Genomic DNA, 12,767 nt, shown 5'->3' with positions numbered 1-12,767 from the left:
CTTCACCCGTGAACTCTGATGTCGTCAAACAATATTATGCTTAGAAGCTGGGGCAATTAAGGATGTCGCTGCATGTTCTCTATCTTTATGCGTTTTCTAGATTTCCCCCCAGGGATTTCCGGTCCGTTGTATCTCTTGTTACGATCTTTCAAAGAAATGAATGTGGATTCGAGGCTTTTAGTCCTCACGTTAGTTTCACACCTTGCGTTAATTTGTGATCGCCTGAGCCCTTCCGCTCAGTTCATGGGATCCCCCAAGCGCTTAATTAAAATTGAACCTGAACCAACTTTCCCTAAATTTTCTGCGTTTGAAAACATTCATGCATACGCATACGCATACGCATATATATTGTTGTGGTAAAACAGGGGCAGGATCACCTTGGGCTACCTTCTGGAGTGAAGACAAAACATGAACGGCAGGAACCAATCAAGGTAGGGTAATGATGCGGCCAAGATTGGCCATACCTGGTTGTTTATTACTTGCAGGTACTTAAGGATGAACGCAAGCGGGATGGGGTCACGACCGACCGATCGTTGCTCTTCTCTGTGCGAAACAAGCAGGGAATGTCGCTGCAAGGCAGCCCCGTATCCTTTGTATTTTGCAGCTTTCTTTTACTATTTGTTTGTTTTAAAAAGGAAAAGGGTAATAATAAAATAAGTTCAAGTTAGGCAAAATGCTAATCCATGAGAAGGAAGGGGACATGGTTAATGTTCCCCTCAAAAAAAAAAAAAAAAAAAAAAATGCAGGTTAGCTCGCCTGGGCGAGCTGGGCTCGCCTGGGCGAGCCACCCCTGCACCAAATTATAAAAATGACGAAAGGGGGGGCGTTTTTACATTCAAAAACTTCTTTTCCCCCCTTTCAAAAGCAATACCCACGGATTGACGAATTTGCAGCCCTAGGGTCATCCTTTTTCGCATTTTTTGATTCCGTTTTGCGCTTTTGTTCATCACCAACAAGTAAGTATTCCATCCCTAAGCTTTCTAGCTTTTCATTGGTGTATTTTGATCTCCTTTTGGTGCTCTAAATTGTGGAGTATGTTCAAATATATGGGGCAATTTTGATTTGTTTTCTTGCTTGATTAGGTCGAATTAGGGGTTGGTATGAGATGGCCCTAGGCCTATAATGCATTTTGAAACAATAGGACATGCCACATTGTCCCCGTTCTCTTGCTATTGATGCCTAAACGCGCGCCCACCAAGTGTTCGGTGAAATGCCTCAATGGCATTAGCGTGTGACTTTTGTAAGGAGACAACCCATGGGGTATTTGGTTTGTGCATATTTTCTATTTTTTTGGAATATGTATTCATTCCCGAAAAAGGCTAGAGTAATTGCCCCACATATATCCTAGTCCTAGAAACTGAAATTTTATGCAAAAAGAGCACAAAAGGAGGTGCATGTTGGGTAAAGTTACCCCCTTTTTGGCCAGCAATCAGCTATGGGCCACGCTACAATATTTTCCCTATGCCTAGATGGTTAGGAATTTTGCTCATCATAAATGTGTAGGTTAGAATAGGTAGCAAAATACTTTGGCAATTTACGCTTTGGGTATGATAGCAAAATACTTGGATGTATGTACATATAATTTTTGGTAGTCAAAATGTCTCACAAAAAATATACATAAATATGTTGCATGTTATGTAAAGAAGATACAGTACCAAAAAATGTATACCTTTTAATTTGAATACAATTTTAGTCAGCAAAGGAAAATATACTTGAATTTGCATGCCGGCTTTAGGTAGCAAAAACTTGAAAAGAGCATGAAATGTAGCACCTTATTGTGTAGATAGTCAAGATTCATCATGAAGTTTGTGTATGTATAGGTATTAGAAGGTGTATGCTGGGGCAACATGACGAATCCGGGAAGAAAGAGCGCGCTGTTTACTACCTAAGTAAGAAGTTCACGACTGTGAGATGAATTACTCCTTGCTCGAAAGAACGTGTTGTGCTTTAGTATGGGCGTCCCATCGCTTAAGGCAGTACATGCTGAGCCATACTACCTGGTTGATATCCAAAATGGACCCGGTCAAGTACATCTTTGAAAAGCCAGCTCTCACAGGACGAATCGCCCGGTGGCAAGTCTTGCTATCTGAGTTTGATATAGTCTACGTCACCCAAAGGCGATAAAAGGAAGCGCTTTGGCAGATTATTTGGCCCAACAGCCTCTTAACGACTACCAGCCCATGCATCCGGAATTCCCGGATGAGGACATCATGGCCTTGTTCGAGGAAAAGTTGGACGAAGATCGGACAAATGGACTGTATGGTTTGACGGAGCGTCAAACATTCTAGGTCATGGCGTTGGGGCGGTGTTGATCTCTCCGGACAATCAATGTGTACCTTTCACAGCCAGGCTAGGATTCGACTGCACCAACAACATGGCCGAATATGAAGCATGTGCCCTAGCCGTCCAGGCAGCAATTGACTCCAATGTCAAACTACTCAAGGTGTACGGCGACTCAGCGTTGGTAATCCATCAGCTGAGAGGGGAATGGGAAACTAGAGATCCCAAGCTGATACCCTACAAGGCCTACATCAAGGATTTGGCTAAGACTTTCGATGAGATCTCCTTCCATCATGTTCCCCGCGAGGAAAATCAAATGGCGGATGCACTTGCTATGTTGGCATCTATGTTCCAGCTAACACCGCACGGGGACCTACCCTACATTGAATTTCAGTGTCGTGGCAAACCCGCACATTGTTGCCAAGTGGAAGAGGAACGGGACGGAAAGCCTTGGTATTACGACATCAAGCGATATGTCGTAAGCAAAGAATACCCGCCAGAGATTGCCGACAACGATAAAAGGACATTGAGGAGGTTGGCAGCCAGTTTCTTCATGAGCGGAGGCACACTGTATAAGAGAAATCACGACATGACACTCCTGCGATGTGTGGATGCCAAGGAGGCAAATCACATGATCGAGGAAGTCCATGAGGGCTCGTTTGGAACGCACGCCAACGGGCATGCTATGGCCAGGAAGATCTTAAGAGCAGGTTATTACTGGCTTACCATGGAAAGTGATTGTTGTGTCCATGTGAGGAAGTGCCACAAATGTCAAGCATTCGCGGATAATGTCAATGCCCCGCCGCATCCTCTGAATGTCATGTCCGCCCCTTGGCCTTTCTCCATGTGGGGAATAGATGTCATCGGGGCCATTGAGCCCAAGGCCTCGAATGGTCATCGCTTCATCCTCGTAGCAATAGATTATTTCACCAAGTGGGTCGAGGCGGCTTCATATACCAATGTCACGAGGAATGTGGTGGTCAGGTTCATTAAGAAGGAGATCATCTGCCGATATGGTTTGCCAAGGAAGATTATCACGGACAACGGCACCAACCTGAATAACAAGATGATGGGGGAAATGTGCGAGGAGTTTAAAATCCAGCATCACAATTCCACACCCTACCGGCCAAAGATGAATGGAGCCGTGGAAGCAGCCAATAAGAATATCAAAAAGATTATCCAAAAGATGACCGTGTCATACAAGGATTGGCACGAGATGCTCCCATTCGCGTTACACGGTTACCGGACTTCAGTGCGAACGTCAACTGGGGCAACGCCGTTCTCATTGGTATATGGGATGGAGGCGGTGTTACCGTTCGAGGTAGAAGTCCCGTCATTGAGGATCTTGGCAGAATCCGGATTAAAGGAATCAGAGTGGGCTCAAACACGCTACGATCAGCTCAACCTCATTGAGGGTAAGCGCTTAACGGCCATGAGTCATGGGCGCTTATACCAGCAAAGAATGAAGAGTGCATTCGACAAGAAAGTACGCTTACGCAAGTTCCATGAGGGAGACCTTGTGCTAAAGAAAATGTCCCATGCTGTCAAGGACCATCGAGGGAAATGGGCCCCGAACTACGAAGGGCCTTTTGTTGTGAAGAGGGCTTTTTCCGGAGGAGCCCTGGTGCTTACCAACATGGATGGCGAAGAGCTACCTTCACCCGTGAACTCTGATGTCGTCAAACAATATTATGCTTAGAAGCTGGGGCAATTAAGGATGTCGCTGCATGTTCTCTATCTTTATGCGTTTTCTAGATTTCCCCCCAGGGATTTCCGGTCCGTTGTATCTCTTGTTACGATCTTTCAAAGAAATGAATGTGGATTCGAGGCTTTTAGTCCTCACGTTAGTTTCACACCTTGCGTTAATTTGTGATCGCCTGAGCCCTTCCGCTCAGTTCATGGGATCCCCCAAGCGCTTAATTAAAATTGAACCTGAACCAACTTTCCCTAAATTTTCTGCGTTTGAAAACATTCATGCATACGCATACGCATACGCATATATATTGTTGTGGTAAAACAGGGGCAGGATCACCTTGGGCTACCTTCTGGAGTGAAGACAAAACATGAACGGCAGGAACCAATCAAGGTAGGGTAATGATGCGGCCAAGATTGGCCATACCTGGTTGTTTATTACTTGCAGGTACTTAAGGATGAACGCAAGCGGGATGGGGTCACGACCGACCGATCGTTGCTCTTCTCTGTGCGAAACAAGCAGGGAATGTCGCTGCAAGGCAGCCCCGTATCCTTTGTATTTTGCAGCTTTCTTTTACTATTTGTTTGTTTTAAAAAGGAAAAGGGTAATAATAAAATAAGTTCAAGTTAGGCAAAATGCTAATCCATGAGAAGGAAGGGGACATGGTTAATGTTCCCCTCAAAAAAAAAAAAAAAAAAAAAAAATGCAGGTTAGCTCGCCTGGGCGAGCTGGGCTCGCCTGGGCGAGCCACCCCTGCACCAAATTATAAAAATGACGAAAGGGGGGGCGTTTTTACATTCAAAAACTTCTTTTCCCCCCTTTCAAAAGCAATACCCACGGGATTGACGAATTTGCAGCCCTAGGGTCATCCTTTTTCGCATTTTTTGATTCCGTTTTGCGCTTTTGTTCATCACCAACAAGTAAGTATTCCATCCCTAAGCTTTCTAGCTTTTCATTGGTGTATTTTGATCTCCTTTTGGTGCTCTAAATTGTGGGAGTATGTTCAAATATATGGGGCAATTTTGATTTGTTTTCTTGCTTGATTAGGTCGAATTAGGGGTTGGTATGAGATGGCCCTAGGCCTATAATGCATTTTGAAACAATAGGACATGCCACATTGTCCCCGTTCTCTTGCTATTGATGCCTAAACGCGCGCCCACCAAGTGTTCGGTGAAATGCCTCAATGGCATTAGCGTGTGACTTTTGTAAGGAGACAACCCATGGGGTATTTTGGTTTGTGCATATTTTCTATTTTTTTGGAATATGTATTCATTCCCGAAAAAGGCTAGAGTAATTGCCCCACATATATCCTAGTCCTAGAAACTGAAATTTTATGCAAAAAGAGCACAAAAGGAGGTGCATGTTGGGTAAAGTTACCCCCTTTTTGGCCAGCAATCAGCTATGGGCCACGCTACAATATTTTCCCTATGCCTAGATGGTTAGGAATTTTGCTCATCATAAATGTGTAGGTTTAGAATAGGTAGCAAAATACCTTTGGCAATTTACGCTTTGGGTATGATAGCAAAATACTTGGATGTATGTACATATAATTTTTGGTAGTCAAAATGTCTCACAAAAAATATACATAAATATGTTGCATGTTATGTAAAGAAGATACAGTACCAAAAAATGTATACCTTTTAATTTGAATACAATTTTAGTCAGCAAAGGAAAATATACTTGAATTTGCATGCGGCTTTAGGTAGCAAAAACTTGAAAAGAGCATGAAATGTAGCACCTTATTGTGTAGATAGTCAAGATTCATCATGAAGTTTGTGTATGTATAGGTATTAGAAATACCAAGATATGCACATGTGCAATTTTTGGTACCCCAAAATGCTTTGAGTATGCATGTATGTGAATTTAGCCAAGGAGATGTGTGTGATGTAAGTAACAAATACACCTTGGAAGTACGTGTAAATAATCTAGGTAACGAAGCTGCCTTGATTGTATATGGGTGCATTTTTTTTTCGGTTAATAGAATGTCTTGTGCAAGAGAACGTTTGTAAGGAAATATGCGCATAAGCTTGCTCTAAATTTACATTGATGTTTGTATTTATGGGAGGAGGTTATATGCCATTTTTGCTTTAAGAGTAACGTCCCACTGGTAAAACTAACTTTCCAAATGTTTGCCTTCGCAGGAATGGCCCCGAGGAAGCTTGCCTCAAAGAGGTCCAGGAAGGACAAGGCGGCCGAAGGAACTAGTTCCGCCCCGGAGTACGACAGTCACCGCTTTAGGAGCGTTGTACACCAGCAGCGCTTCGAAGCCATCAAGGGATGGTCGTTTCTCCGGGAGCGACGCGTCCAGCTCAGGGACGACGAGTATACTGATTTCCAGGAGGAAATAGGGCGCCGGCGGTGGGCACCACTGGTTACTCCCATGGCCAAGTTTGATCCAGAAATAGTTCTTGAGTTTTATGCCAATGCTTGGCCAACAGAGGAGGGCGTGCGTGACATGAGATCCTGGGTTAGGGGTCAGTGGATCCCGTTCGATGCCGACGCTATCAGCCAGCTCCTAGGATATCCGTTGGTGTTGGAAGAGGGCCAGGAATGTGAGTATGGCCAGAGGAGGAACCGGTCTGATGGGTTCGATGAGGAGGCCATCGCCCAGCTGCTATGTATACCGGGGCAGGACTTCGCCCGGACTGCTGCAGGGAGGCGAGTGCGAATCATGCGCACCAACATGACCACCCTGACCCAGATATGGATGACGTTGCTCCTTAGCAACATCCTGCCCACCGATCATAATTCCGACCTTCCCATGCCGAAGTGTCAGCTGGTGTACGCCATCCTGACACGGATGAGCATCCATGTGGCTCAGTTGATCGCTGATGCCATCTATATTTTTGCAGGTATGGCGCCCACTAGGCACCCTTTGGACCCAGATAAGTCCAACAGGGCCCTGGGATTCCCCGCACTGATCACAGGACTCTGCCGGTCGTTCGGAGTCCCCGTTGCACCTACCAAGGTGATTCGGCCGCCCATCACCCGGGCTTTTATTGAGAAGTACTGTACCCAGAGACAGGCTCAGGGTGATGCTCCACAGGCCGCAGGCGCGCCACCACCACCTCATCAGGCTGACCAGGCTGGGGCATTTGACATAGAGCAGTATTTACGGCATTTGGTTCGCCAGCAGGCGGCCAACCACCGAGCACATGTACGGACCCATGACTGTCTGTACCAGATGAGCCTTAGCATGCAGAGCCAGGGCTTCGCTTCTTTTTCATGCCCTACTCCAGACCAGTTCAGGGCAGAGGTAGCATGGCCCGGAGATTGGCCCGAGGCCCAAGCAGGAGAGGCACCCCCAGAAGCTCCCGGCGATGGAGAAGAAGCCCACGAGGATGAGGAGATGGCCGATTTGCTTGACTTCTTGGGAGGGAGTGGAGACACGTGACTGGGAGATCCCCAGATTCATGTTTTCTTTCATATTTCTTTTGTCATTTTTATTCTATGTTATTGTTTTGACTTGAGAGACTAACGTTTGTTTTTGTTGTTTCGATTGTCATTTGTACAACGCATACATTTTTGTTTAGATTGCTGCGTTAGTATTTATATATCACTACTATCAATGATGTTTGAAATTCTAGAACCGTGTAGAGTTCTTCGTTTAGGAACATCGTCCCAAAGTATATATGTAAAATAAACAAAAAAAAATCATGATAAAAATAAAAATAGAAAAGAAAAGAAAATGGAAAAGAGAACAAAAGGGAAAGAAGAGGGCAGGTAAAGAAAAAGAGAGCAAATAAGAAAAAAGAAGAAGGCAAGTAAGGAAAAAGGTGGAAAAAGAGAAAATAAGTTGTCCAGCTAAAAAAACGACATGCTTTTGAAAAGAGACGATTTCCAACTTTTCTTTGAAAAAATTCATTGATCATAACCAATTTTTGGAAAATGTGTCTACACCTGAAGGGTGAATGCTGTGAAATTTCCCCGGACGCCCGAAATGGACTCGGATGAATGCACAAATTGATAAAAGAACATATTTTGGAAACATTGGGTTGATTAAAATAGAGGAAATGAATCCTGAGCCCTAGCATCACATGACCATAAAAATTTGACATTTGAGTGTCCGCATAGATGCATGCATGACCAGTTTTGCATAAAGTTTCCAAATCATCATTTTTGCATTTGTGTCATGGAAATAATGTGAGACATCCCTTTTATCCTTGAGCCAAACCAAACCCCGACATGTATCATGTCTAGCCATTCTACAAACCTTGAGCCAAAATCCTGACTCACCATAATCCTTACCCTCGGAAGCAAAAAGGAAGAGAAGGAAAATTTCCAATCAAAGAGAAAGCAAAAAGAAGAGAAGGAAAATTTCCAATCAAAGAGAAAGCAAAAAGAAAAGAAAGAAAATTCCCAATCAAAGAGTGGGAGAAAGAAAAAAGAAAAGAAAGAAAATTCCCAATCAAAGAGTGGGAGAAAGAAAAAAGAAAAGAAAGAAAATTCCCAACCAAAGAATGGGAGAAAGTAAAAAAGAAGAAAGCTCCCGGCCAAAGAAACCAGAAGAAATGTGTCGAGAGGTCCTTGGACCAGACGATATCTGAACAATACAGAATTGTCACCAAATGAACAAAAAAGGAAGGAAAGGAAACCACGACCTAAAATGGTCTTCTCCCTTTAATTACCAACCAAAATCCCGTGCGCTAGCGACCTTTTTTTCTCGCCCCGCACTAAACAAAAAAACAGAAAAAGAAAAAAGCCAGGAAAATCAAAAGCCAAAAACACACAAAAGCCGAAAAAAAAACCCACCAAAAGAACCCATTCCCAAGGGAAGTCCTATTTGATCCATGATCACGCATGTAATTTTTGATTTGATAGGAAATAATTTGCAAAGTCAAGTCATGACATATCTATGGTTCGGAATTAGGATGAAACACTTACCTGTGCGAGATTGATACACTTTGAGTGGATTTCTTCTATTTTTGTCGAACCCAGTGTTTCCTCTAAATGGTCATTTAGAAATGAAATGCTAACATCCAAAATCTCATTTATGGTTATGAGAAAATTTCACCAGCATACTCTCCTTCCCCGGTAGACGCATTGTTTTTCACTCAAAAAAGCATATGCTGCTCTAAATCAGTTGGAATATTTGTCTCTTTGCTAAAGCATGTTTGCATTTTAGTGGAGAAAACACCGAGACTTTTTCCAGTCTCACAAGTTATCCAGAACTACGTAGGTCTGAGTTCCTCATTGGAGGATACGTAGGAGCAAGAGCCTCGCTTTTGTCGACCACACCGCCTTTTGTCGCCATGACTCAAGAGCTGGTAGCCCGCGGAGACACCTTACGGTTATCCGCACCTCGTCATTCAGTGATCCCAAGTGTGATTGATGAGCAGAGACCAATATGGTCATCTGCGCCCTTTCCGGAGATGTCAGCATTTTCCGATGGAGACTTTTCAAGTCTCACGAGTTATCCAGAACTACGTAGGTCTGAGTTCCTCATTGGAGGATACGTAGGAGCAAGAGCTTTGCTTTTGTCGGCCGCCCCATAATCTTTGTCATACTGACCCTGAGGTCATGTGACGTGCACCCTTGTATCATCCAGAGGCGGCGGGCCCGATGATACGCGGAGATACCTTATGGTTATCCGCACCCTTTTGTCATCCAGAGGCGGCGGGCCCGATGACAAGCAGAGACCAAATTTGGTCATTCTGCACCCTTGTATCATCCAGAGGCGGCGGGCCCGATGATACGCGGAGATACCCTACGGTTATTCGCACCCTTTTGTCATCCAGAGGCGGCGGGCCCGATGACAAGCAGAGACCAAATTTGGTCATTCTGCACCCTTGTATCATCCAGAGGCGGCGGGCCCGATGATACGCGGAGATACCCTACGGTTATTCGCACCCTTTTGTCATCCAGAGGCGGCGGGCCCGATGACAAGTAGAGACCAAGTTTGGTCATTCTGCACCCTTGTATCATCCAGAGGCGGCGGGCCCGATGATACGCGGAGATACCTTACGGTTATTCGCACCCTTTTGTCATCCAGAGGCGGCGGGCCCGATGACAAGCAGAGACCAAGTTTGGTCATTCTGCACCCTTGTATCATCCAGAGGCGGCGGGCCCGATGATACGCGGAGATACCTTACGGTTATTCGCACCCTTTTGTCATCCAGAGGCGGCGGGCCCGATGACAAGCAGAGACCAAGTTTGGTCATTCTGCACCCTTGTATCATCCAGAGGCGGCGGGCCCGATGATACGCGGAGATACCTTACGGTTATTCGCACCCTTTTGTCATCCAGAGGCGGCGGGCCCGATGACAAGCAGAGACCAAGTTTGGTCATTCTGCACCCTTGTATCATCCAGAGGCGGCGGGCCCGATGATACGCGGAGATACCTTACGGTTATTCGCACCCTTTTGTCATCCAGAGGCGGCGGGCCCGATGACAAGCAGAGACCAAGTTTGGTCATTCTGCACCCTTGTATCATCCAGAGGCGGCGGGCCCGATGATACGCGGAGATACCTTACGGTTATTCGCACCCTTTTGTCATCCAGAGGCGGCGGGCCCGATGATACGCGGAGATACCTTACGGTTATTCGCACCCTTTTGTCATCCAGAGGCGGCGGGCCCGATGACAAGCAGAGACCAAGTTTGGTCATTCTGCACCCTTGTATCATCCAGAGGCGGCGGGCCCGATGATACGCGGAAATACCCGAGTGGTTATCCGTATAAACATTCTTTTGCTATCTGTAAGACAGAACGCTTGATAGCATGCAGAGACTGACATAGTCTTCTGCACCTTTTGTTCCTCCGGGAACAACAAGTCATTTACATGCGGAAATTTCATGGTCACCCGCGACTCTCGTCAATCGAGAGGAGCGAAATTAGTGTCATACACTGATTTTCGGGGACCTTTGCTTGATGACATGCGACCATTCTTTGGTCCTTGTGAGGTGCTGGGCACCCATCATTAGGCAATTTGTGAAATTCTAGGAGCGACAAGTCATGGTCTCCCGCGACTCTCGTCAATCGAGAGGAGCGAAATTAGTGTCATACACTGATTTTCGGGGACCTTTGCTTGATGACATGCGACCATTCTTTGGTCCTTGTGAGGTGCTGGGCACCCATCATTAGGCAATTTGTGAAATTCTAGGAGCGACAAGTCATGGTCTCCCGCGACTCTCGTCAACCGAGAGGAGCGAAATTAGTGTCATACACTGATTTTCGGGGACCTTTGCTTGATGACATGCGACCATTCTTTGGTCCTTGTGAGGTGCTTGGCACCCATCATTGGGCAATTTGTGAAATTTTGGGAACAACAAGTCATTTGCATGTGGAGATTTTATGGTCACCCGCGACTCTCGCCAAATCGAGAGGAACGAAATTAGTGTCTTATCTTTACTTTCCTTTTATCTCCAATAAAAGACAAGTAAAGAGGGGCAACTGTCATACCCTAATTTCGTCCGGGGACCTTTGCTCGATGACGTGCGACCATTCTTTGGTCCTCGTGAGGTGCTTGGCACCCATCATTAGGCAATTTGTGAAATTCCAGGACATGCCGAAAAACCAAAAAAATATTGATGCACAATCCGTAAGTTTCCGTGACACACCGGAAATCAAATGGAAGCATCGTTGCATAATTAAGTGAGGTTCCGTAACATTCCGTAAGTCGAAAAGGGGATGATTATGTAATCCGCAAGGTTCCGTAACATTACGGAAAGAAAACAAGTATCGTTACGAAATTCGTAAGTTTCCGTAACTTTACGAAAAAATAATTACCAAAAAACAGCAGAGGGGGGTGTACTTAGTAAAAATGGGGGTGCAAATAGCACCCAGGCCCACTTGGGCCCTCTGGAATATTCCTCCAGAAGGCGGTTGCTTCTGGAGGAAGCAACCCTGCTCGCCTGGGCGAGCTGAGCTCGCCTGGGCGAGCTGGGCGGCAACCACCTCCCCTATTTTGCTATAAATAGGGGAGGAAGTGAAGAAGAAAAGGGTTCAGCCCCTTAGGCACTTCTCTCTCTTTCGAATTTGCTTGGAAAAATTGTTTCCGTGAAGAAAATCTAAGCCGAGGCGCTTCCGAAACGTTTCCGTAACGTTTTCCGTGAGGAATCTCGCGAAGGTTTCAACCGTTCTTCGACGTTCTTCATTCGTTCTTCATCGTTCTTCGATCTTCAACGGGTAAGTACCTCGAACCAAGCTTTTCGATTCATTCTATGTACCCGTAGTGGTCCACATTGTGTTTCGTGCATTTTTATTCTCATTTTGTTTACTTTTTATACCCCCTGTTGATGTGCTTAAGCCATTTTACTTAAGTCATTTCTTGCTTAACTTAAAAATAAAATAAATTTCCACCGAACATTTGAATTGTATTATCCATTAACTTCGGTTAAAATAAATTCCGACCGTTCGGTCGTGCCGTAACCACGTTGGAAATCAAAAAGAGGTAGAAAATAATATAAAAATCAAAAAGACATCTTTTAGTAAAATAAAGCGGAAAATCAATCGGACGTTTTCTCTTTGGGATTTCTCATTCTTAATCGAATTGATTAATAACTAAAGTGAAACTAAAGGCTAAAATCAAATTCGCCTAGTCAAGCTCGTCCATAAAAAATAGGCTTTTGAAGTTTGTCATTTCATTTCCTCACTAAGTAAAATGGATCATTTTTAAGGTCCAACGCCTTAAAATGATCACCTCTTAAAGTAAAAAAGAATCACTTGATAAAAAAGAACTACGTAGGTCTGATTTTCTCATCCCAAATTGAGGAATACGTAGGAGCAAAGGGAAACACCCTTGTCGACCACAAAAAAGGGAAAAATATAAAAAGGGTATAAAAGGATATAAGGACAT

Source organism: Glycine soja, chromosome 7 (assembly GCF_004193775.1).
Source record: "Glycine soja cultivar W05 chromosome 7, ASM419377v2, whole genome shotgun sequence".
NCBI classification, from domain to species: Eukaryota; Viridiplantae; Streptophyta; class Magnoliopsida; order Fabales; family Fabaceae; genus Glycine; species Glycine soja.
This window is presented reverse-complemented; position numbering follows the sequence as displayed.